Source organism: Geospiza fortis, unplaced genomic scaffold, assembly GCF_000277835.1.
Source record: "Geospiza fortis unplaced genomic scaffold, GeoFor_1.0 scaffold55, whole genome shotgun sequence".
Lineage (NCBI taxonomy): Eukaryota > Metazoa > Chordata > Aves > Passeriformes > Thraupidae > Geospiza > Geospiza fortis.
The window spans coordinates 4,347,044-4,369,940 of NW_005054308.1; the positions used below are offsets into that span (position 1 = coordinate 4,347,044).

The 22,897-nt window shown below is 38.5% G+C and overlaps 1 protein-coding gene across 1 annotated transcript in view; it reads left to right on the forward strand.

The window, feature by feature from the left end:
* Positions 1-22,897, forward strand: part of SPOCK1 (SPARC (osteonectin), cwcv and kazal like domains proteoglycan 1) — a 266,346-nt gene that overhangs the window by 209,758 nt on the left and 33,691 nt on the right.

Here is a 22,897-nt window from a genome sequence, read left to right on the forward strand (position 1 = left end):
AAAAAGATTCTAATAACCCTTATCTTGATAAATGCAATTTGACAGGGCATATGTATTCTGAAACCCAGGCTTTTGTTTTGCCTGATTCAAACTTTAACTCCAGCCAACAAAGCATTAATTTAATGAATTGGGTGATCTGCAGAGCAACTTTCCTGAGGGCTTTTCAAGAGGCCAAACTTGAACTAGCAATGCTCCTGCCATTGCCCTGGTGACAAGGATGATGTTGTTGTTTTTGTTATTATTATTATTATTATGTTAGTTATCTGGTATCTTTGTGCTTTCTCTAGTGTTCACACAAAATTATTTTCTCATATGCTGCAATTATATCATTAATATTGCTGAATTAGCCTAAAAATCAGTAGTTTGATTTCTCACATAAAAATTCATGTGAAAAAACTCTGCAGACCATTGGGATTCATTTTTTGCTCCCTTATTTAGTTGCCAGCTTTGTGAAGTGTAACGTTAAGTAGAAAATGATTGAGAGCTAAACCTCATGCCTTATACAGACATGCCAATGGAAAAATAGTAAGGAGAATAACAGTGCAAGTGCTTCCAGCAAAATGGAAATGCAGCTCTTCAAGCTCACATATCAACGCTTTTATGCCTATTACACAACAAGGTTAAACATATGTGGTTGTGAACTTGCAGTTTGAAGAAAGTTTGCATTAATCTTTACACATTCATTCAACCATATTCAAATATTATTCCATGATAAATTACTTTCAGAAATTAAAAATTTAAAGGAACATTTAATTTCCAAAGTAGTGTAATTCTAAATGTCATGACCTTTTTTTATACGCTTGTGAATAAAATTGGCAGCAGCATCAAAGGAAAGCAATCTAATAAGTGTATGTGCTCAGAGGTAACAATGGACTGTGATGTCTGAGTCTTATTCCTTCCTCCTCCCTGAGCTCCTTCGAAAACATCCCAGCTTTGAGGATGGAAATGAAGACTAATAATCATGTTAAAAATTGGAATTCCTTTTGCAATGCTAACTGCTGCTATGGAGACATTTTTAAAATAGCAGCAATGCAAGCAAAAGAAAACTACACCAGAATTATTACCTTTAATGGCAAGTAACAACAATAAAATCTTTCTACCATAAAGTTAAATCTTTGAGGAGATGGCAGGATCATGTTCTTCATTTTCTTAAATGGAATTTTGAATCTGTGTCTGAGAGGTAGAAAACAGGTCTCTGTGAAGGTACTAATGGAAGATTTTGGAAAAGGAGACAAGCCCTAATGCTTTTACTTTTTGCTGTTTTAAGCCCATTTAGATTCCTTTGATTTATCCAAACACTTGATATGCTTCATAATTCACAGCAGTATCCCAGCTTTACAATATGCTTCTATGATAGCTGCTGATTTTCAACTTGGCTACCCAGAGACAGAGGTTGAGCTGTAAACTGCCCTGAGGTTAGCTGCCCTTCCAGAGTGTGTATGCCCTTTGATTTAGCACTGTACAATGAATAAGGCTATAATTTCAACAAAAGTAAAGGACTAGAAACTCTAGTGATTTCTGTCTCTAAGTGACAGAAATTATTTAAGGCACAGAACCTTGTCTGCTGGCTGTTCTCAGGTACCTCTTTGCAATAGTAAGTAGAGTCCTCATCAAGCAGAACTTATTTTTATACCAAATGAAGCTTCCAAAAAACCCACCCCAAATAAGTTCAGATAAGAAACAAACTGTTTCATTTCTTCAGAAGCTCCTGGCAAGTGGAGAGATTCTTGCCTTGAATGTGCCGTTCATTCTATCAAAACACCAACGCAGTGCAATGGCTGGGCTGTCTCTTGGCAGGTGTGAATTTGTGGTTGCAATAATGTGGTTCTGTCAGCTTCCCCCGTTGCTCTGTGAGTGCTGTTTGGTCTGTGTTAGCGGTGGAGGTGCTCAGGCAGGGTGGTAAATGTTTAACAGCCTGTCAGGGCTCTTTCTGACCATACCCTTTCTGGGCTCTCAGAGTGCTGTACTCCCAGCACACCAGACTTCATTTGTTGCCATCAGGGTTGCAGAGCCACTGGAGCATGAGTGGATGCAGTAATTCAAAGTAGGTTTATCCCTGTCTGTGCATTGTGTGCTTCTGACCTTGCAGAAATGCCCAAGGCAACTTCTCAGGAAATTTTATTATCTTGATAAAGGGAATATAAGGTCAATAGGCAGAAGGAAATATATTCAAATATGCCAAGTGTTGTTTAAATTTCTAAGGAGAATCAAGGGAACATTTTTAAGTTGCAGAATAGGTCTTGGCAAGCTTGATCAAGAATCTACATTGTTTAGGGTATGAATTGTAGCATTTAACTACCAGCCCTATTGGGTGTGATGGATGAGAAGGTCTGATGTTCCTTTCCTATATAAAAAGAGCACTCAGTGCATGAAATTCATTGGAAGAAACCACAGTCTTGTTTCCCAAATGAGTTGTATCACTTCTTGTGTCTGAATGACTGACAACTAAAAGAATTTAAAGTCTTGAAATCCACTTTCAGCAAATATTTCAGCTTCAAATTGCTGTTCACAGATTTTCATCACTGCAGAGTACATAATTTTAAAGTTTATGAAGATGAAGTTTGAGTCATGAACATGGTTGATTTGAAATTGGTGCAGATTTGTCAGGAAATGTTTCCTTTTGTGGCTTTAGATTTGAAAAAAGGCTCTTTCTGACACTGAATTTCCAGGTAGATTTCTAAGTTACTTACTTGAGTCTCAAACTCTGGGAATGGTAAAAGAAAAGCATTCCAAAATTAAGGTTTCAAAGCTTTAGTATATCCCATGAAAGCCAGGTGGGTTTTTTCCTCTGGACTTCATCAATAAATAGTAGGTTTGTTAGCTCTAACTATGCAGGATCTGATATTTTTGCTCCAAAATTTTCTGTGTGAATACTGCAATTCAGTTTCTTAATTTGTTACATGATGAAATGAACTTGCTCAAGTAAATCTCAGTTATGTAGTTTCTGTAAATAATAATTACTATTACCAATACAATTTTCCTTGCCTGCAAGCTTCCACACAAGCAGATCAGTCTTTATGCCAAAAGCATGGAAAAGCATCCCCAAAGCATGAAAGATTCACTTTCTTTCACTTCTGCAAGATACTGTTTGTGAGTAGTGAAGTAAATGACTGCACCCAATTAATATTTGATTAAAGAAAGTCAGGAAGCAGGCAAGGACAGATAGCTCTGCTCCCCATGGGTGGCTGTTGGTGTCACCCACTCCTCATGGAAGCAAAAGCCAATAGCTCCAAGACTGAGCCAGCAAAATCAAGCTCTTGCAAGCATCAGAAGAGCAAAGCAGTGGTGGCTGAGGGCTGTTCTGCTGCTTGACCTCACATGAATCTTCCTTTTGTGCACTGGACAAAAGCAAGAGCTGATGGGGGAAAGGCCAGATATAGAATTAAAGTTGTGTTTTTTCCTGTTCCCAAATTCAACTGACTGGGACTGTATAATTAGACAACACATAATGTGAATTGCAAACTTTATCATTGAATAACCAAGTCTAAACTTCTCTTGCACCAGTATATGAGCAGCATACTTTAGCATGTAGGTGCAAACAGCCAAAATGGTACGATTTAAGAGCTCAAAATTCCTAAGGAGGAATATAGAGAGATTTCAAACATCAAATCTAAAATCACTTTTCACCTTGAGCAAATACTATTGGATTTTTCACCACCATTCAATATTCCCATACTGATGTTCTGAATTATAGGTACAAAGCATTCATACTATGGGAATTAGAAGCAAATTTTCAGGTTGCTGGTTTTTCCATCATAATTGTGTCATAAAGGAAAATCAGCCAAAAAAACTTGGTTAGGCCTGAGAGTAAATTTTGGGTTGGATCTGTGATGCCCTAATGCTGTTTTTACCAAGGAGTATGAATTAAAATATTTTTGTGCTTTCAGCAGTTATGCACAGAAAGCACCCAGGTGCCTATGTGAAGGCTGCTTTGACATGAACTTGAAAAGGAGACAGGAGTGTCCCCTGTAGAAATGTTGTGTTTTGATCTGGCTCTAAGGGTTTGGAACTTGGCACAAAAGCATTGATTGCAGCAGGCCCCAGACAGATAACAAGTTAGGGATGATACCATCCATTGACTAGCTGTCACTTTTTGGCATGATCTTCTATGGATTTGATCAAATTATAGCAGGCTCCAAAATACAGCAGACAACATCTGCTTTAGAGGCAGCACTGGCAGAAGGGAGGAGCAGGCAGCACTTTGCTGCTCTCAGGTGCTTGCTGAGAGGATGCTGAGTGCAGTAGCAACATCCCTGTCAGCAGGATTTGCCCTTTTGGTAAATGCATCTCTTTAACAGGCTATCATGGCAAGAGAATCACGTTGAGCCAAAATTCCTGACATAATTTTCAAGGCTGAACTAGGACATGAGACATAATTCCTCATCATTGCTAAATAAGGACTAATCCCAGATGGCAGCAGGAGACAGGAACTGCATAAAAATAACTGTGTTGTGGTGTAATTATATTAAAAACAGTAGGGTATTCTTTTCAATCCTTTTGAAATCTTTGCAGAGAGAACTTTTAAGGCTGTGTTAAATCCCTGGTATCTCTCTGAGGCTGAGTCAAGTCTTACATTTTCTCAAGCATTTATAGCAGTTAATTTACCCAGGCTTAGCAGTAAATACAGGTTTCACCCCTTCCCCTGGAGTGGTCACCTGCTAAAATAGAAATAATATTGAAAAAATTGATTTTGTGGGTCTTATCCATGTAACCAGGAGCTGTGGTTCCACATTAAATTTGATACAGAACCCAAATCTAAAAGGGTCCCAAGGGCAGTGTGGGCATCACCTGGATCACTGACCCTGCAGACAACTTCCCACCTGGACACACAAAGGATACAGGATCCCAAAGGATACTGGGATGCATAAACCCACAAAACCAGTGAGAGCACACTAAGACAGCTCAATGGTTGTTAGTTTCATAAACAGCATTAAAAAAAAAAAGTTTAAATGGCTATTGATTTCCTTTTCTGGCATAAATAAAAGGTTAGAAAATGACAGACATAGTAAACACTTTGTGTCAGCAAGTAACAATAATTTTCAGACAAGAAGTAATTTGATTTTGGATTGCCAACAAAAAACTATTGAAGTGGCACACTGTGTTAATAGAAACACCATCTAGTAACAGCAGGTGTTTGTGTGCTGATAATGATAATTAGAGCACTAAAATTTCTCTCATCATAAACAAAATCAAATAAATAAGACTGGTTCCATATAGCTTTTTCTCATGGATATTGATTTATGCATTGTTGGGAGTATTTCCCTCACATTTATTCCAAAAAGAAGTTTGAAAAATCTCTGGAAACCTGACAATGAAATAAATTATAGTGCATATCACTGTGGTGTTAAAGGTAAAACATCCCAGTGTGAGGGGAAAAAAAGCCCCAAACCTTTTCAGTGAAACACAGTGGAAAACAAGACTTAGGGTGTTTCAAATACATCTGTTTCCAGTTTCTGGGTTGTTTGTTTTTCTTTTTTCCTTTTGGTTTCTTAAGTTATTCCAGTATAAATCTGGAACAGTTCTATCAACAGTGTTGAGCTAGTTACTTTGGGTTAAGTTATTCTGTGTCTATAGAGGTATAAATGAATATAGCCTAGAGATTAATTGATCATTCCAGACAGGTTGTAACTTTTTATGCAGCATTGTGGCAAATTAGTTCTTGGTTTTTTCAATTTCTAATTCTTTATTAGTGCAGAAGAAGGAAGATGGCATTTGTGATATCACCACCTCATTCCAAATATATATCCTTGCATATTTTATAGTTTCCACTGACCCAACAGGGACCTTTCTACATTAATTTGCCTCTGAAGAATTGCATTTTTTTGTAATTCAGTTTAATGGACTGCATGTAAATCAAAAAATAATGTTATCTGTTTTCTCTGAAGTAGCTGTCTTAGATGTGGACTAGAATGAGAATCTTTACTAAATTACTAAAATCTGAATGATTTGGCTCAGGCCCATCTCTGTCAAACAGGAGTCCAACATGCACACAAAACCACTAAAATACCCTGCAACACAAAAAATAAATAATGGAGAAGCTTCTAGGCAACCACCATAGATCTTTATGCCCCAAATATTAAAATATCCATGTTACAATATTTAGTGTTTTTCTAAGATTCAGGGTCAAACTCTGAAAACTGGATTGGTCACTAAAAATTGCAGTTTGACCTTCCCTGCAGGTTTCCTGATGTAGCCTCTCTGGAGCAGTCCTTGGGATCAGCTTGGACAGTCAAATCTCAAATTTGGAGCTGAATTATAAATTCTTAGACCCTGAAAGCCTTCAGACAAGCTTTTATAATATTTCTAATTAATAATAACATAGAGAGTGGTTAAGATTATGTTTAAGCAATCTGTTTACTCGGTCCTGATTTTCAAACTTGGTCTGAACTACATTTCCATAATATTGTATTCCAATTTCATTAATAGTTTAGAAGGCTGTGTTTATAGGGAAACATTTTCCTTTATGAGACTATACAATGGTATCACTATGTGTTTGGATTGAATAATTTATAGTCTTGGCTCCATCTTGCTTGTCTGAATGTGATTTTACTATCATTGTGACCTATTTTTCTATTTGTTTACAAAGATAGTTGGGGTTCAGGTGTTATCAGGCACAGACAACAGTCAGAAATTGTCCAAATTTTAAGTACAGTCTGTAGCAGCAAGTACTTGCTTATCAGGGAATCCCTGCCAGCAGGAAAAATGAAAACTGGGTAAAATAAAATCATGTCACTGTCATTCCAGACAGCAAGTTGCATGTTATAAATGCCTCGTTGATCATTCACGACTGAAATTCAGATTTAAGCTCTCAGTTCTTGAAAAGGTTTCAAATGTCCATGGAGAGTTAAGGATGCAAAAGGAAAAGCAAAAGGGATACCATACTTTGAAAAATCCTGGGCATCTTGGTTGAGATCACCAGAATTAGGCTTCATTTGGGACTGTGAAGTGACAACAAAATATCCATATTTCTCTCTTTATCGTGATTTTCCAAACAGTTCTGGTTCATGGTTGTTTATCTCCGTAATAACTAGCTCTGAAAAAGCAATGCCCACCTATTTCTCAAGTGTGTTGCATCCTCTGGTAATGTTATACAATAACATTCAGGTGTGGCTAAAAGAATAGTTATATAAAGAAAAAGGCACCTCATTCTGTTTCGTTGTTCTCACAAAGGGATTAATTAGCTCCTGCCTGAGCTGTTTGGTTGAAATGAAACCCAGGAAAAACACCAGAAATAAGTTTGGAACTGCAGAATCTTCTGTTTTCGGGATGGGACCAAACAAAACAAACAAACCTTGGGTTTCATGCATGGAAAACTCAAGGTCTGCAAACCATCCCTGTGAATTCAGTGTTTTCCATAAGCTCTTAGCAGGAAATGTGCTGGAGGGATGCCTCAGCACTGAGACTTGGGGGACAAAGTGCAGTGAGATTGGCCTGTGTAAAAAAAATCCTTCCCACGTTTGCAGTTCTTTCCTCTGAGCCTGATGGGCTGCAGAGGCACTGGAAGAAGCATCTCATATATGAAGTTTCTTATCTCTAAATTAGATTATTGGTGGGCAGTGGAGACTCAGTTTGAGGGAAATTGCCAAAGGCACAAAACTAACCAGTGTCATGAACTATATATCATGCTTCCCTTTCATTTTAAATATTGACACTAGCATTCTGGACATTACAAATAAAAAAATCTTTCCTAGAAATCTTGATATTGTACATTTGAGATTGGTACATGAAGCTTATATATTAATCATTTTCCTCAATTTAGTAAAATCCCATGAGCAATAAGAAGTTCTGAACAAAAAAAAAATTACAAGATCAGAATTTTTAAAGCACAGGTTTTTACCAGTAAATATAACTTTTAACTATTTTGATTTATTTTTTTAATTGTATGAGGATTATGCTGTATAGTGTATAGAGTAAGTGCATTTGAGAATGCTGTTACCCTGAAGGCAATAAATGATTAAAATAGATTTTTCAATAAACAAGCAAGTGGAAGGAATTGTTATCTGTTCAGTTTACATTATGCCAAGAAATCGAGTTGTTTGCAAAAAACACTGGACAGTATTTCACTTTTTTTTTAAAAAAAGTTCCTTTTTGTATTTTCAATTGGATGTCCTTGGGAGCTGGAGCAATAGAAATGGGAAGAAGTTCATTAGCACAAAGTGCATAATTATACACTTGGGGTGTAATAATGTGAACATCTGCTTTGTCTAAGTGCTCCTTGGTTAGAAATGTCTGGAGGAGGAAAGGACTCAGTTGTGCTGCTGGTCACAGAATAACTGTGAGCAGCTCTGGGCTGTGAAAAAGACATTTAAACCTCAGGGATGTCAGGAGGGGCATCTCCAGAAATACTGGCAATTCTTGACAGGACATTGGTAAGACTTTGTCTGGAGCTTTTTTTGTATATTCATATCAGCCATGCTCTATCAGAGAGAGTTCCAAGATGAAATAAGAGACTGAGTGAGTTTTTCACTGCTTTAGTCTAGAGCTGAGCCATTCCTGTCACAGACTTCTTTGCTCTTGACACAAACACTTAGTAAAAAGTCCTGTCTCCTAAAAGCTAACTCTACAGCACTACTGAAAAGATTTGCTACTGCTGCTTTGGAGAAGCTAAAGGGAGAAAGAAGCCTGTATAGGTATTTAAATGATAATATAAATACAGCTTTAAGTCAATTCTCTCAGTATGCATTAAGTGGAAAAAAAATATTTTTGCACGTAATTTTTTTAGATTTTTTTCTCATAATCATATAGTTTAGGGTGTGAAATGAATGAGGAATTTGAGGAAAGGGGAAAGACATCTGCTACTTGTAAGGGATTTTGGAAAATGAGAGCTCATGGCAGCACTTCACACTGCCAAGGTTCTTGAATTGAAAGGCAACCTTGCAAATGTCTATCCACTCATACCCAGGCTGATTTTCTCTCTCTTTCTTTTTCTCACTCTTTTTTAAGACGTGTCTGTTAAACATCACTGGTTTCTATTTTTTCCTTACCATCCCTAACACAGTAAAGGTGATTGAGGAGTTTCTGTTCATGGGCTGCTGTAATTTCCATATGGTTTTGCAAGGCTGTGCAAAGGTGATGTGTTACTGCTGAGTCTTGGGACATGAGGCATTTGGCTACATTCTTGTGACAAAGAATTCATAAAACAGAATTTATGCGGTGCTTTATGGAACCAGCTGATTAACTGCAGCCCTCAATAAAGGAAAGATGCCATGTGCAATTGAAGTACAGGTATAAAAGAGCTACAATAAAGAAGATGCAAGTGAAAACAATATATTAAGCTCCTGAGAAGGAGATTCATTGTCAGGCCTTTGTGTTTCAAAAGAAATTCAGGACCTGCTGATATGTGGTGCTGTTATTTCATGTTGTACGACAGCACTGTTAAGAGCAAGGCATTGGAAATAAACTCCTCCTGACCTTGGGAAACTGAATTACATTAATGCAGTTTATGTTTTAAGCAGGCCTGGACTCGTGTGTCACACTCTAAGAATTAGTGAAGGCCACAAAGTTGCTCCCACATTTAACTTCCTATACAAAGAGATTATTTTCTTATTTTATGGCAAACTGCTACCAGGTTCCAAACACGTTTCTGTTTGCTTGGGCATAGTTTCTATCAGCAGATCTCACAAGTGCTTCTATTTGTAGATACCTACACGTTAAGTTTGTAAATAATTTCCAATAGTATTGCAATTATCATTGGAGTTTCAGTTTCTGTAATTGGAAATTTTGCAGATATATATGAGTTTGAGGTTCTCTGTGGTAGAGTCACTGTGTTTATAAAAGTATTGTTAGGCCAACTTATTTTTACTAATGCTAAAGACAGTGCTTCTCTAGCAACTATGATAATGAAAAATACTGTGGTTTATTTCTCCTGGTGCTTCAAATACCCTAATATGGATTAAATGTGTTACATTTTGGACTGGTGGAATCCCTAAGAAAAGTGTTGCATGAATTTGGACTGAAATGCAGTTCTTTTTCAAGTAGATAGTCAAGGGGCAAATTCAGAAGTTTGTTTCACCAGTATGGCAATGTTCTGAAAGTAGCAAGAAATGTTTTAATTATGAAATAATGGAATTAGAGTTAGCAGTGCAAACTGTGAATATTTTATCATGTCCTTGCCAAACATCTGTCCTAAAGGAGAGTTAAAAAATTGGTTCAGTCTTTCTTAAAAAGCAGCCATAAATGCAAATGTTACCTAGTATTATATTATTGCTTAATATTCTCCATGACAGCAAGACAAATTTCAGTCTGCTCAGTGTTAGAGCATTATCCTTGGCAACATTTTGACCAGTGTATTTTCTTGCCCTAATTCAGATGCAAGAGAATACCAGTCTCCAAGCTCTTCACAGGCTTTGAGTAATTGCCATTTGTTTTTGTCCTTCACCTCTCTGCTCTTCTGAAAACAGATTGTATTCCACAGCAGGGTTTCAGTGATGAGAGGTAAAGTAAACCCTCCTCTAGCAATTGGATGCTTTGACTTCCTAAAGTCACTGCTGCTTGAAAGAGAAATTGCTTTCCCTTGAGAACATGTGAGCAATAAAAAAAAAACAAACTGTAGATGAGTTTGTGTAAGGGCACATAAAATCCAAATTCCTGGCTGTAGACATTTTTGTGAGGAGCAGAAAACTGATTCACTTATTACTAGGGTGACCATTGTATTTGTCTAAGGCATTTTTGAAGTCCAAAGGCTCTTTAAAATGTTTATTTCCCTGGGGAGACAAATGCAGGATTCTGTAGTGCAAGTCAAGTATGCCAGCCTTTAACAAGATTATGAGAGCCTTTTCCATGGGTCTGCAGTGTGAAAAACATCCTTAGGTGTAGGTCACAATGAATGAGAGGAGAAGAAAGTAGCCAGCAGAGATCCAGCCAGCTGGCTGGTTTTATGGGCAGTTTGTTAGACTGGCTGTAAAGGACTGGTTTCAGATTTAGACTGGTGTCTGCAAAGCAGCTGGGTGCACACATTCTACTGGAAATACTCCTCTTAATCCTCTGGGGCAAAGCAGTTACAGGATTCAATACTTTTAGGAAATTTATTTTAATAGAACAGAATGCCCTGGACTTCTGCAAATGACTTATCTTCCTCCTTATACAAGGCAAAATTCAATTTGCTTTATTTCACAGCTGACTGTTTTGAGTCCATATCCCAGGCTCTGTATCAAGGCTGAAGAGTGGCATTGATGCCAGAGTGATAAGTGCTCTGTTAGTGTCTAAACACAGAGATAAGGCTCGAGGACACTCATCAGCTAATTCAAGATAATAAATTAAATAGAAGTGAGTTGTAATTTATGTTGTTAATAAGTCTCTTCTCCTGTTAGTAACATGCAAATCTATGCAAAATTATTTGTTTTGCATAAACAAATGGAATTGGAAAGATGCCACATGGCCTAGCTACAGAAAGTCCTTAACAAATTGCATAATTTTACTATCACTAAACACAGTCTAGGTGCTTGGCTATGTTCTTAATTCAGTTCCTCTTGCTGTTGTCAAATACTAACCAACATTCTTGTTGTGGGCACTTTAGCACTTTGTGCCACCAAACCCCTTTACTTGAGCTGTTTATGCTCTTTGCTAATGTTAATGGATTCAGCCTCACATTGCCTTGGGGTTTCAGTTTAATGCACAGGTAAACAAATGCAGACCCAGCTGCTGTGACTCACACACATCAGGAAACCTCCAGCACAGGTTTAGAGCTCCAGCTTCAACTGCTGTACTCATCTGATTTCCAAAACAAGAATTACTGTTCTCCACAGAAAACCATTTCAGTTGGATTTCCAGAGGGCTCTTTTCCAGTTTTTTTTTTGTGTAGACACCTACCTTGCTCCAGGGACTGTTGTGTCATGCACATGCTTTTAATTTCTTTTCCGATTTTGAAGACCAATTTCTCCCTTACTTTATTTAATGGCTGTCTTCTGCCAAGAAGTGTTAAAATAGTTTGCAGAGACCATCTGTCCTCTTGCCAAGGTGGAATACTTGGGTTCTCCGTGTGGCCATGACACTGCCAACTTTTCCACTCACAGCAAAGTTTCTTCTCCTACCTTTCCCCATACATTTCTAAATATAATTTAGGAATGGAAGACAGTTTTTTGTAAGGCTCTGTCTGCCCTGTGGATAAATTCCATATTTGTTCTCTTTCACTCTCCATTTGATTGTGCACTGACTTTTGTATGTGGTTGTCTTATCTTCTGGCCTTCTTCCCCAAAACCAGTACTGTGCAAATAATTGATTTTTTAGTTTACTGACTGGACTGGAGTCAGGATTTAAGGGGGTAATTCTTCATGGTAAAGTAAAAGACCTTTTAAAAAACTCTTTAAAAAATGAAATCTGACAGTTTTTGAAGCAGAGACATCACTTGGAAATGAACAAGCTAAATGTCAGTATTGCAGTGATTCAGCTTGTCAATCCCAATTTGTAAATTATTTTGATAATCTCAAACTACATTAACTACATTTTCTGCAGCACAGAAACTGTATTATTATTATTATTATTATTATATTACTACTACTAATAATAATTTTCTCCCAAGGAGTACAGTAGCATCTCATTATATTCTTTATTTTCTTTTAGCAATGACTTTGCTTGTAACTCTGCTTACCATGTAAGCTTTTGAGTTCCTGGTGTACTTCAAAGACACTTTGTCATTGCATCAGAATTTTAGCTTCTTGTTCATATTTTTGATCTATCTCAGCTCTAAATAGTGAAAAAATCATGGGAAGTTGAAAGAACTTTCTGGAGAATAACAACAGCACATTTTCCCACCATCACAGTGCATTAGGCTAAATGAACCTGGTGTGACCATGCCATATTCTTTTATCCCTTAACATCCTGTCCCTCAGACATTTGTTCATTTCCCTGGGTCTCAGGAGATGCCCATTAATCCTTCCTGGTTCTGCTCAGGGGGAATGTGCTCACATGGTGTTGAGATGTCCTTGTCACTGGGCTGGAAAGGAGCCAGCACAAGGACATGAAAGCAAACTTCCATTTCTGTCCTGCACTGGAGTAATTTAAGGATAGTTCATAGCTGCTCTGTGCATTGTCAGTGTTGTGACAGCTTATCCTTCCACATCAAGGAGACATAACCAGCTCCTGCATCACCACATCAGTGATTCAAATTGTTCCTTAAATAGCATTTGCTGGTCTCTGTTGAAGTACATGGTAATCAGTTCCACAAAGCTGCACTGATGATTCTCACATCTCTGTGCCAGAAATTACTCTTGACCATATTATGAAAGGAAATGAATGGCTTTTTTCACTAAAGTGGTTTGAGTATTTAGCATATATAATATACAGTAAGTGCTATTATCATTACAGAAAACTCTTTTTTTTTTGCTGTCTTTTCACAACTGTTTAACTTCAGCTAGAGTTTACATTTCTCAGTATTCGTGGCTTGTACCATACACATAGGTCTGGTGTAGGTTGTAGGGAATACTTATTTTCAGTGGAGTTCTCCATACAGGAGACTTGTCAGTTGGAAAATCAGGCAGTCAAGATCTCTGCCTGCTGCAAATCCACAGAGCTCCATTAAAGTCAGGGCTGATTTTTATCAGAGGGACCCATCTTGGAGCTTTGATGTCCTCCTCCTTTCAACAGAAATAAAGCCAGCTCTGTAAGAACAAGAGTTTAAAGCAGTTCAGTTCATACCAATTTGTAGGGATCTACATCACTATTATATATGTTTAGGGTTCTGTAAATTATCTCCTTAAAAATTAGAATTATGTATAATTTGCTGGTATGTTCCCATAGCTACACTAAAGATGTTAACCACTGTTAATGTGGAATGTAAGAGCAAACACACTGTTAACAAATGCAGGATTTGTGCATGAATTCAAAGCCTTATTACCATGTTTCTCTTCTTATCTCACACCTGAATGTCACCAGCCTGGGAATTATGCAAGACCATGATTTCACTTTTTTTGAGAAAAGTGTCTTTTGAAGCTTCCTGAATATGTTTTAAAATACCTCTGATATTTGAAATCATTGTCAAATAATTGTTTAGTTTTCAAAGTACACTTGAAATTCGGAAAGGTTGCCAAGTCCATCTATTAGATAAGATTAATTCAACTCTTTTCTGTATGCAATATGATGTGGTTTTCACTGCATATTTTTCTACCATTTGGTCCATGGCAGAATTTTCTCACTCAGTACAGAGTGTTGTTTTGGCCATGTCATGTTGCAGGGTACAGGAGCCAACAGTTCCATCATATTTTTCCAAAGCTGCACAGCCCAAGAGGCAGCAAAATTGCAAAGGATGAAGCAAAAACCTCACATAGGCAGAGCAGTTGATGTGTGCTCTCCTGAAGAATTTAATTCTGGTGCAGTCCCTGGCTCTGATTTCCTTTGCAATGGTGCCCATGTTGCTAAGCCAGATTTTTCACAAAGGGTCATTAGCTGCATCTTCTAATTTTCCACTTTCCTGATTTGAAACCCTGAGGCCTGATTTGCAGAAGTGCTGAGCACTCACAGCTGAAGGGAATGGTCAGTGTGGACCTGTTAATAGTTTTCATATACCATGCAAAAGCAAGTCCTCAATACCTGGAACTAGAGATCCAAACATTGACTCGTAATACCCTTCTCATATTGCTTTTGCTTTGCTTTGTAATTCAAATTGCTATATAATAATCCCTATGAATGGTATAGCAGCAGCAAACAGCACTGGTGATTGATTAAACACTTCAGTTTCTCCTCAGAGTTTAATTAATCTTAGCAGCTCTTTATTGCTTTATAGGCTACAAAGCAATAGAGATTATTGCCACTTTAGGAGGGAATAGAGAGGAGCTTCTCTGCACGGTGCTTGTGGCTGTTCCCCTTTCTGAAAGTCTTCCCAAACAAGAGAGCAGAAAGTTAACTTGCTTATGAGTTTCAAATACTTGAAAAATTCTGTTCCCCTTTTCTGAGGATGAATAAACAGCATGTGGAGTTAGAGCTTCATAGAAGCTTTGCAGGCAGACTGAGCAGTGCCTCATGAGGTGACCTCTCCCCTGCCCTCACAAAGACCCCTTCCAGCCAGAGCTGCACTTCTCTCTGTGTAATGGGATCCCTTCTAAAATCTCATTAAAGGAGGCTTTTCTCCCTTTAGGTTTTTGTTGTTGTTATTGTTCATCCTTCTGTAAGAAAGGCATACTATATAAAATTTTATATCTTTGTACTATGGTGGCCATCATATTTTTTGTTAATCATTTGACATCTCTATTGCCTTTCCCTTCCTTCTGTATATCTGTGAGGGTATTGTGGGGATACATTATCACTCCATGTGACATTTTGTACCCTTTGTCCAGCCCTTCTTAGATTTTGTTTTTCTTCTGGCACAGAATTCATTCTAGAGACTGACCTATTTTCTTAGCCCGTCTCCCCATCCCTTTTCCTGGGAGAATTCTTGTGCCTGGCTATGGGACAGTAGCTCAGGGCAGCACCAAAGAGTCAAAAGGAGGTGCTCGGGTTTAGAGCAATCCATTCAGGTGATGGGTCACATCACCCCTGTTTCTCCATGCTCTCCTTGGCTGGATAGATTGGCCTTCCCCATTTTCTTCCAGCACTTGCAGTCCCCTCATTTCTTGCATGACCCTGGGTCCCTTTGCAGTAAATGCCCCCATTTAAAACAATAGCAGGAGAAGATGATTACCTGCCACTTCTTTTACTCAGTGCTACCTTCACTCTTTATTAGTTTTAAATTTCATACAAAATAAAAAATCCTAAAACCATGGTAGCAAGAAGAGGATTAGCATTGGGTCATAATATACCATTTGGGACTCTCAGACCTTTTAAGGGTGAAGGGTGACTAGACCCCTCCACATCTCCATCAAGAGAGATTATTTCACACAGCATAAATACATGTGAGCTACTGGCAGAATAAAATTAGTGGCTATTACACACCCATTTTCCTCTTTTCTCAAATTCTTTTTGTCACTGACTTAAGAACAGTTATTGTCTGTCATTTCCTTCTCTTCCTGCTTTTTTCTGGGCTGCACAGTAAGAGCACAGAATGTATATATAACCTGTAAGTCACTTGCAGCATGAAGTTAACCTTTTAAAGATTTAGTATTTTGATTATTTACCATTCCACCTGTTCCTCTCAGATTACCAAGACAGCCAAGGAACAGCAGTGACCAGGCAGTCAAACTTCAGAACCGTGAAAAGGTCACATTAGAAACTGTATAATGCACTTAGTGCATATTATTCTGCTGTCTCTTAAAGACTTTATGGGGGATTAAAAACCTCCCTTTTGTGACAGAGATCATAATGAGAACTGAAAATGTCACAACATAAATTGATTTTATGTTAATGATTGTACTAAGAATGAGAAATCATTCAAATACTACTTTTTACACTAAACCTTCTGCTGCAGAGTTGCAGTGTTGTGCTGCTCCAGGTTTTAGCATTCACAGCATGTTCAGGCTTGGGCTGGGGACTGCCCACTCCCCATGTAGGAGCTGCACTCATGTTGCAGTGTGATGCAGGGATCCTATTCCAATACACTCGTCTCACCTCGTGCTTGGCACACCTGTAGTTACAGAGGGATCAAAGAGCCTGAATGGGTAAGTTGAAGGAAGCCAAGCCAATATCTTCATCACTATAAGCCAATCTATCACCAGCACAACTGCTCCTAGCTGGGCTTGGAGGTGAAGAGCAAATTAAAATGAAGTTTCTCTTGATGCTGGGCTCCCTGGGCAACTTGTTGGTGTCCATGCAGTCTTGCAGTTGGAGAAAACACAATATTGAATTTAGCTTAGATCATGCTTTAGAATAAAATATAGATGTAGGCAGTTTGGGTTCAGGCCTGTATTATTTGCATACTTTTATTACCTAATTTCCTTATTCAGTACTGTATTCACCTCTGGGAGAAGAATGCTGGCACCCTCCTTATGTGATTCTGGGGATGAGAATGAAATGTGCACAGGGATGTGGATGATCTGATTCTGTCCCAGGAGAACTGGGGGAGTTTCAAGTGAACAAGTGAGGCAGATGCTGAGTGATAGTGCTGTGTTTTCATCTGTCTCTTGAAGGGATTAATTTCAGCAGAGTAAGCACAAAACCACTTTCACAAGTAGCTTTGTGATATCTGTATGATACCTAGCGCTGTCAACAGTTTTGAAAAACAGGTTGTTAGAGTGTAGTTCAAAGCAACTGGTTGCTGTCCTAAAGCTGCTAGTGATCTGGATTTTACCCTTTTTTGTTGTTGTTGATGGATATTGAAACATCTTTTCCAGAAAAAGGCTCGCTAGTGTTTCAGATGTTGCATACACACCTAGATAAGAAGGAAAAGATTAATGTCACTGTAACCTAATTGTAACAAGACACCAAGATACTTTTCCCTAAATCACTTTCTAACCACTATTAACCCTCTGTGAATTCCTTGAGAATATAATATTGGGTTTATCTGCACATGGAATCATTCTTGAAGGAAGCAGATGTGTTGTTTCCTGTCCATAAATAACTTCATACATAAATAAGCCTTACTGACACCCTGCAAGTATTCTGAGAACATGTAGTAAAAAACCCCACAGATTTGCAGAAGAGATTTTTAAAAGCTTAGTAATAAATAACATACTTAAAGAACTGACATACATCTGCTACAAAAAAAAAAAAATGGCAACAGCTACCAGTGAATAGAAGTTCCCTCTGAGATTTACCACCTGTATGAAAATCTGTATGATAAGGAACAAGGTAGGCAGTCAGATTTCAGAAGTACCTATTTAAGGGTGAAAGAAAGAAAAAAATTACCAGTTACAACTTTGGAAGTGAAAAATGTAGTTTCTTGATATAATCAAATCACAGGCCTCATCTTTTCATTTCTTTTTTCCTCACTGTTAGCTATTGGAATTTCGGGAGTCTAAATTAAAGGGGAAATGGCAGACTTCAGTTGATTCTCCCCAGAACTATTGACATTATCCTTAAAGATGATTATTTTAGTTGGAAAATCATGATAAAATGAGAAGATCTGAGGCAATGTGTAGCATAGCAATGAAACAGCAGAAGGAAAGTCTGCATCTCCTTATCCCTCTTATTACATCCTCTTTCCTAAGGTGTGCTCCCATCTTCCAACACACCTCAGTCCCTTTCTTTTCACACTCAGTCACTCCTTGGCTGGCTTACAGGAGCTCTGGGTGTCAGCATCATCTTGCTCTGTCCTCTTTTCCCAGCTCCTGTGTTGCTATTCCAGCTCTGGTGCTACCTGATCTCCTGGCAAAAAATGACACTTCTAAATGTGTTTTGTGCCACCAAAAACTGTGGAAATCCAGGGCACAAGGAATATTTCTCTGTCTGCTCTGGGGTGCCCTGACCCTCCGGGGTGCCCTGATTTTGACCCGCATTCATGGAGAAAGTTTCCCAGACTTCAAGATAGACCTGAATCCACATGAGTGTGAAGTAGATTGTAGAGAGTCGTGAAGTGTATCACTTAGGTGGGAAATTTAGATTTTGGGATTTTTAGTATGTTGTGGATGGAAGCAAGATGGAGGGCACAGGGTGTTATCCTGGGCTTCTTCTTCATGCTGCTTCCTTCTTCTCCATGGGTTTGGGTGGCATTTTGTAATAGAGCAGAAAAGTCCACATTGCAGGCTCTTTGGGATCAGTTATTGGGTGAAAAGGGAAAATAATCCAGGTGTCAGCTCTTAATTGGATAGTTTAGCTTTAAAAGACCTTGGAACAAGAGATTGTTGGCCATTTTTGCGGGGCTTTTCCAGTGCACTGAGCCTGGTGTGGGCAGCGTGCAAAACTCTAGATAAGACAATAATAAACAAGAACCTGAAGACTGAAAAAATCCAGAGCATCTCTCTTTCCTGACACAAGACCACTCCAGGAGGGTCTCCCCAGACAGGAGAGCCCCCTGGGAGGGCCCAGCTCGAGTCCCAGAAGTCGGGGACTCGGCAACAGCTAACCCGGCACAAAACGTCAGCTCATCACCAGCAAACTGCCTGAGCACATCTCTGTATTGATAAAAGCCAATCTGTATTGGCTCTTTCCTGCCCCACATCCATTTGTTTGACCCTAACTCTCTTCTCATGAGCACAAGGCTTTTGAAATTGATTCTTTCCAGAAAATGTCTGTCTGCTTCTCTTCTATGTATGAGCTGCTCCTGTTCTTCAGCCCTGATCTTTCATCCTATTTATATAATCTTTATTGTGCATTATCTTCATCTTAACTACATAAATAACTTGAGGAAAAGATCATATAATACATATTATTCACTTTATTATAAATATTCACACATAAATCTGCAACAGATTACTTCCCAGTATGAGCTAATGTTCTTTTCAGAATGAAGGCATGGCCATTAACTGAAAATTTTTTACATGGCTTCAGCTTCAAATCTGATGCAATTTTATCTGACTTTCATCTGATTTTAATTCAAGAATTTGCTTGCATGTGCAAAGTAATTTCCATTAGTTTCTTCCCATTATCTCTACAGCCCTGTGAGTAATTGCTGCTGTCTATGAGAGAGTATGTATTAATATTTTGTTAGACAAGATTGTAACAGGTGGCTTTTTACTCTGATTTTTACAGACTGATAAATGTGATAAAGAATAACTTTTCCAAAAGTCCAGTCTCTTTAAACTTCAGGTCCATATAACAAGCAAGCAGGACTCTTGATTTATAATATTCCAGATAGAACATATTGCGATTAAACTCTTAAAGATGATGAAATATTGCAAGGAAAATAACCTGAATTTTTTTTTCAACTCAGAGCAAAGAGATCTGCCTACATCATGACATTTGATGCCAGGCTTATTTGCACCTAATCATATTTGTTTCAACAAATGGCAAATAAAAAATTACAAATAGAACATTTTGATTTAAACCTGTGACCTTCACTCCCAGAAAATCTCAGTATTTTCTGCTAAGTTTATTCTCTGGATGGAAAAAAAGTGGATTAATGTGCCAGCAGTCAGCAATCTGTGCATGTAGACCCCTTTGGCTTGTAATTGTTATTAAACTGGTTCACTGCATCCTTCATAAAGTGTGGAGTCTCTTGGTAGGGGAGAAAATAGCCCTGTGTTTATTCTGAGAACTTGTGAACTACTGTAATTCATTTCAGATTTATAGATTCACCATCTTTAAATTGATGTTGTTTTTTACAAGGAAACAAACAGCCAATTTTTTTAACAAACCAATGCAATTTAATTCTTATAGAATTTATCTGCCTGTGAATCAACAGCATAACACAATTTTAATTACACTGACCACACTTCACTGAATTCCCTCATTCTGTAGCAAAGCGTTATCAGAGTAAAGGTCCATGAGATGTGTTGAGCTCTGCTGAGCCCTAAGTCACAAGGTCTGCATTCTTATCATACAAAAAAAAAAATAAAAAAGAGCCAGTCATTTACACTTCTCTCTTGGGGGAAGCAATACTTACTATTATATAGAGAATTAATGGCAAACACAAACTACTAAGTGCCTTTGTGGTTAAGAAGTCAAGTGCAAAACCATCTAAAATATATGATTAGAAAAAAAGGAAGGAAGTGTTGAAGCAGGTCAGCAGCGCTAGACTGAACTAATTATTGTCAGTTGTTCATGATGTATGAATTCACAGCTAAGTGGATTTTACCACTTTCTTTGCAGCAGATATAGTTCTCTGCTAGTGAGGCTTTGTATCAGCCCACTCACACTTAACTGCAGTGTCTTCTGAATATATAGATATGAATTCATTGCAGCTGCCTTTGTTGTCTCTGAGAGGAAACTACTGAAAGGAGATCCCATCCAATGGCAGGGACATGTGAGTGCTGTCCCTGTGTCCCTGGTAAATGCAGAAGAGCTCTTTCCTCACAGCAGTCACAGTGGGGGGAAAAGGCCTCAAAATCAGTAATTTAATTGCTTGAACACAATTTCCCCCACTTTTAAAATAAACCCATGGAGAGGAATTGTCTGAATCAAGAACTATTTTTCTCTATTGCATTTAAATACATTTGAGGGGTTTTTAATAAAAGCTGCACAACCTTCTTTGCTGAACTGCCGTTCTCACCTGTTGAACCTATAATTCAGCTCAAGCAGAGAGGTGGAAGTGGTGATTTCCTTCTGGTTTGGGACAAAAATTGAGAGATGGGCTGAAAAGAGAGGCCCAGGGGGAAGACTTGGCAGTTCCCTGGCCTGACCCCAGCCCTGCAGACAGCAGGAAAGTCCCCATGGCTGCTCCTTGGAGATTTAGTTTTGTGGGAAGGCAGATTGACATGACTTTGGCACATGTGACTTTAAAGAGTTCTGTGGGCTCAAAGCCACTGGGGACATAGGAAACAAATCTGACTTTGTTAGCAAAGCAGACTTTGTTAATTCTGTTATTTAGAGCACTATTTATTTTATTTTTTATATATAATCATTAACTGATGGTGGGACTTTGTCTTTCCATTGAAGAGTAGAAATAGCTGAACAATTTAGGAAAAAAAGTAATTTCAAGGAGTTCTTAGGAAGACTTAGTCAGTGATTTTGATTTGAAATGCATCTGTAAGGGACTAGAGAGAAGAAAATTTGAAAAAGAGCTCTCAGTCAATGTGCTGTCACCCACCATTCTTGCTCCTTGGCATCTCTTGTAACATCTCCCAGGTCTGACAGCAGAAATGGTGCAGTTCAGTCCTACGGTACTTTTCAAAGTACAGATGGGCCAAGCACAGATGGCTGAATTGCATCCTGCGCAGCCTCTCGCTTAAACAAATATAGAATAATTTCCCTGACACTGCTGGGGTGTTTTTCAGATTTACATTGAACTAAATCATGCCATGAATTTTTGATTTTCTCTTTATCATCATCCATCCCAATTAGTGAGTTTTCTTTCTGACACAATGCCAAATTGTTATATTCATCTTCATATCCTTTGCAAGATACATTTTATGCATCTGGAAGGGGTTATACAGTTCTGTATTTTATAGACACCTTCCTTTTAACAATTTCCTTCCTTAGCTAATAAAGTAGTCAGATATTTGCTATGCCCATTTCATGTAAAAATAATAAAAATATGGTTTCTAAGCAAAAAGTTTACAACCTTCATAAAGCAAAGGGAAGCAACAACACCAGCACTGCTAATTAAAAATGTGCCAGCACAGGCCAGCAGTATGTGCAGTCTTACAGTCAGTGCCTCAGACAAGGATTGTCTTGTATTTGTCTGGGTTTTTTATAGGCATCGTGTTAAAGCTGAGTTTCAGAAGTCCCCGAACATGACTTTGCAGGTGTTTACAGAGAGTTTCTGACAGGTGTGACAAGAAAAGCTAAAGATACTTGGTTCAAAATTTAGTAACTGGGTAATAAAGGCTGTCATAGTTAACAGAGAGCAGTCAGGGGTGGCTCGGTAGAGGTGTGATCAGAAGTGAAATGTAAAGGGTCTCAAAAGTGAGACTTACAGCTCATGTGTGTGGGGGGGGACTGGGAGAGCAGTGGGAAAATGCAGGGAACAGAGATGGCCTGGTCAGCACAAGGAGCTGGGCTGTGTTATCTTTGCAAAATTGTCTTTGCAGAAGCGCTCTGGAAGGGAATGAAGGGAAGATGGTGGGACTCAGCAAGGCCAGAGGAAAGGGCGTGAGAACAGGCAGGAGGAGAACTGATACATTCACTTGCCTGTGAGAATGGATTGGAAATGATGCTTTAAAGTATGATTTACTGACTTTGCACAACAGCTAGGCAGAGATAAGCTTGAGACAGTCCCAGGAAAGGCTGCAGCCCCACTAAAAGCATATGGAAAAAGGGTGGGGAAATCTGCAGTGAAGGGGTTTGAACACTAGACGGGAGCAATGAGGAGCTCAGCTCTGCCTGTGGGGAACCTAAGCTCACCAGTTGGCATTTTTCAGGTGTATGAAATTTAGACGGAAATTTCAATTTGATGGGAAGAGGTCAACCCATCTATCCTTCACCTGTGTGTCTTGGCAACTGAACTGAGTTTGTGTTTGTGGAGGACAAAAGGAGGCTGGGGACAGAGACATCTCCC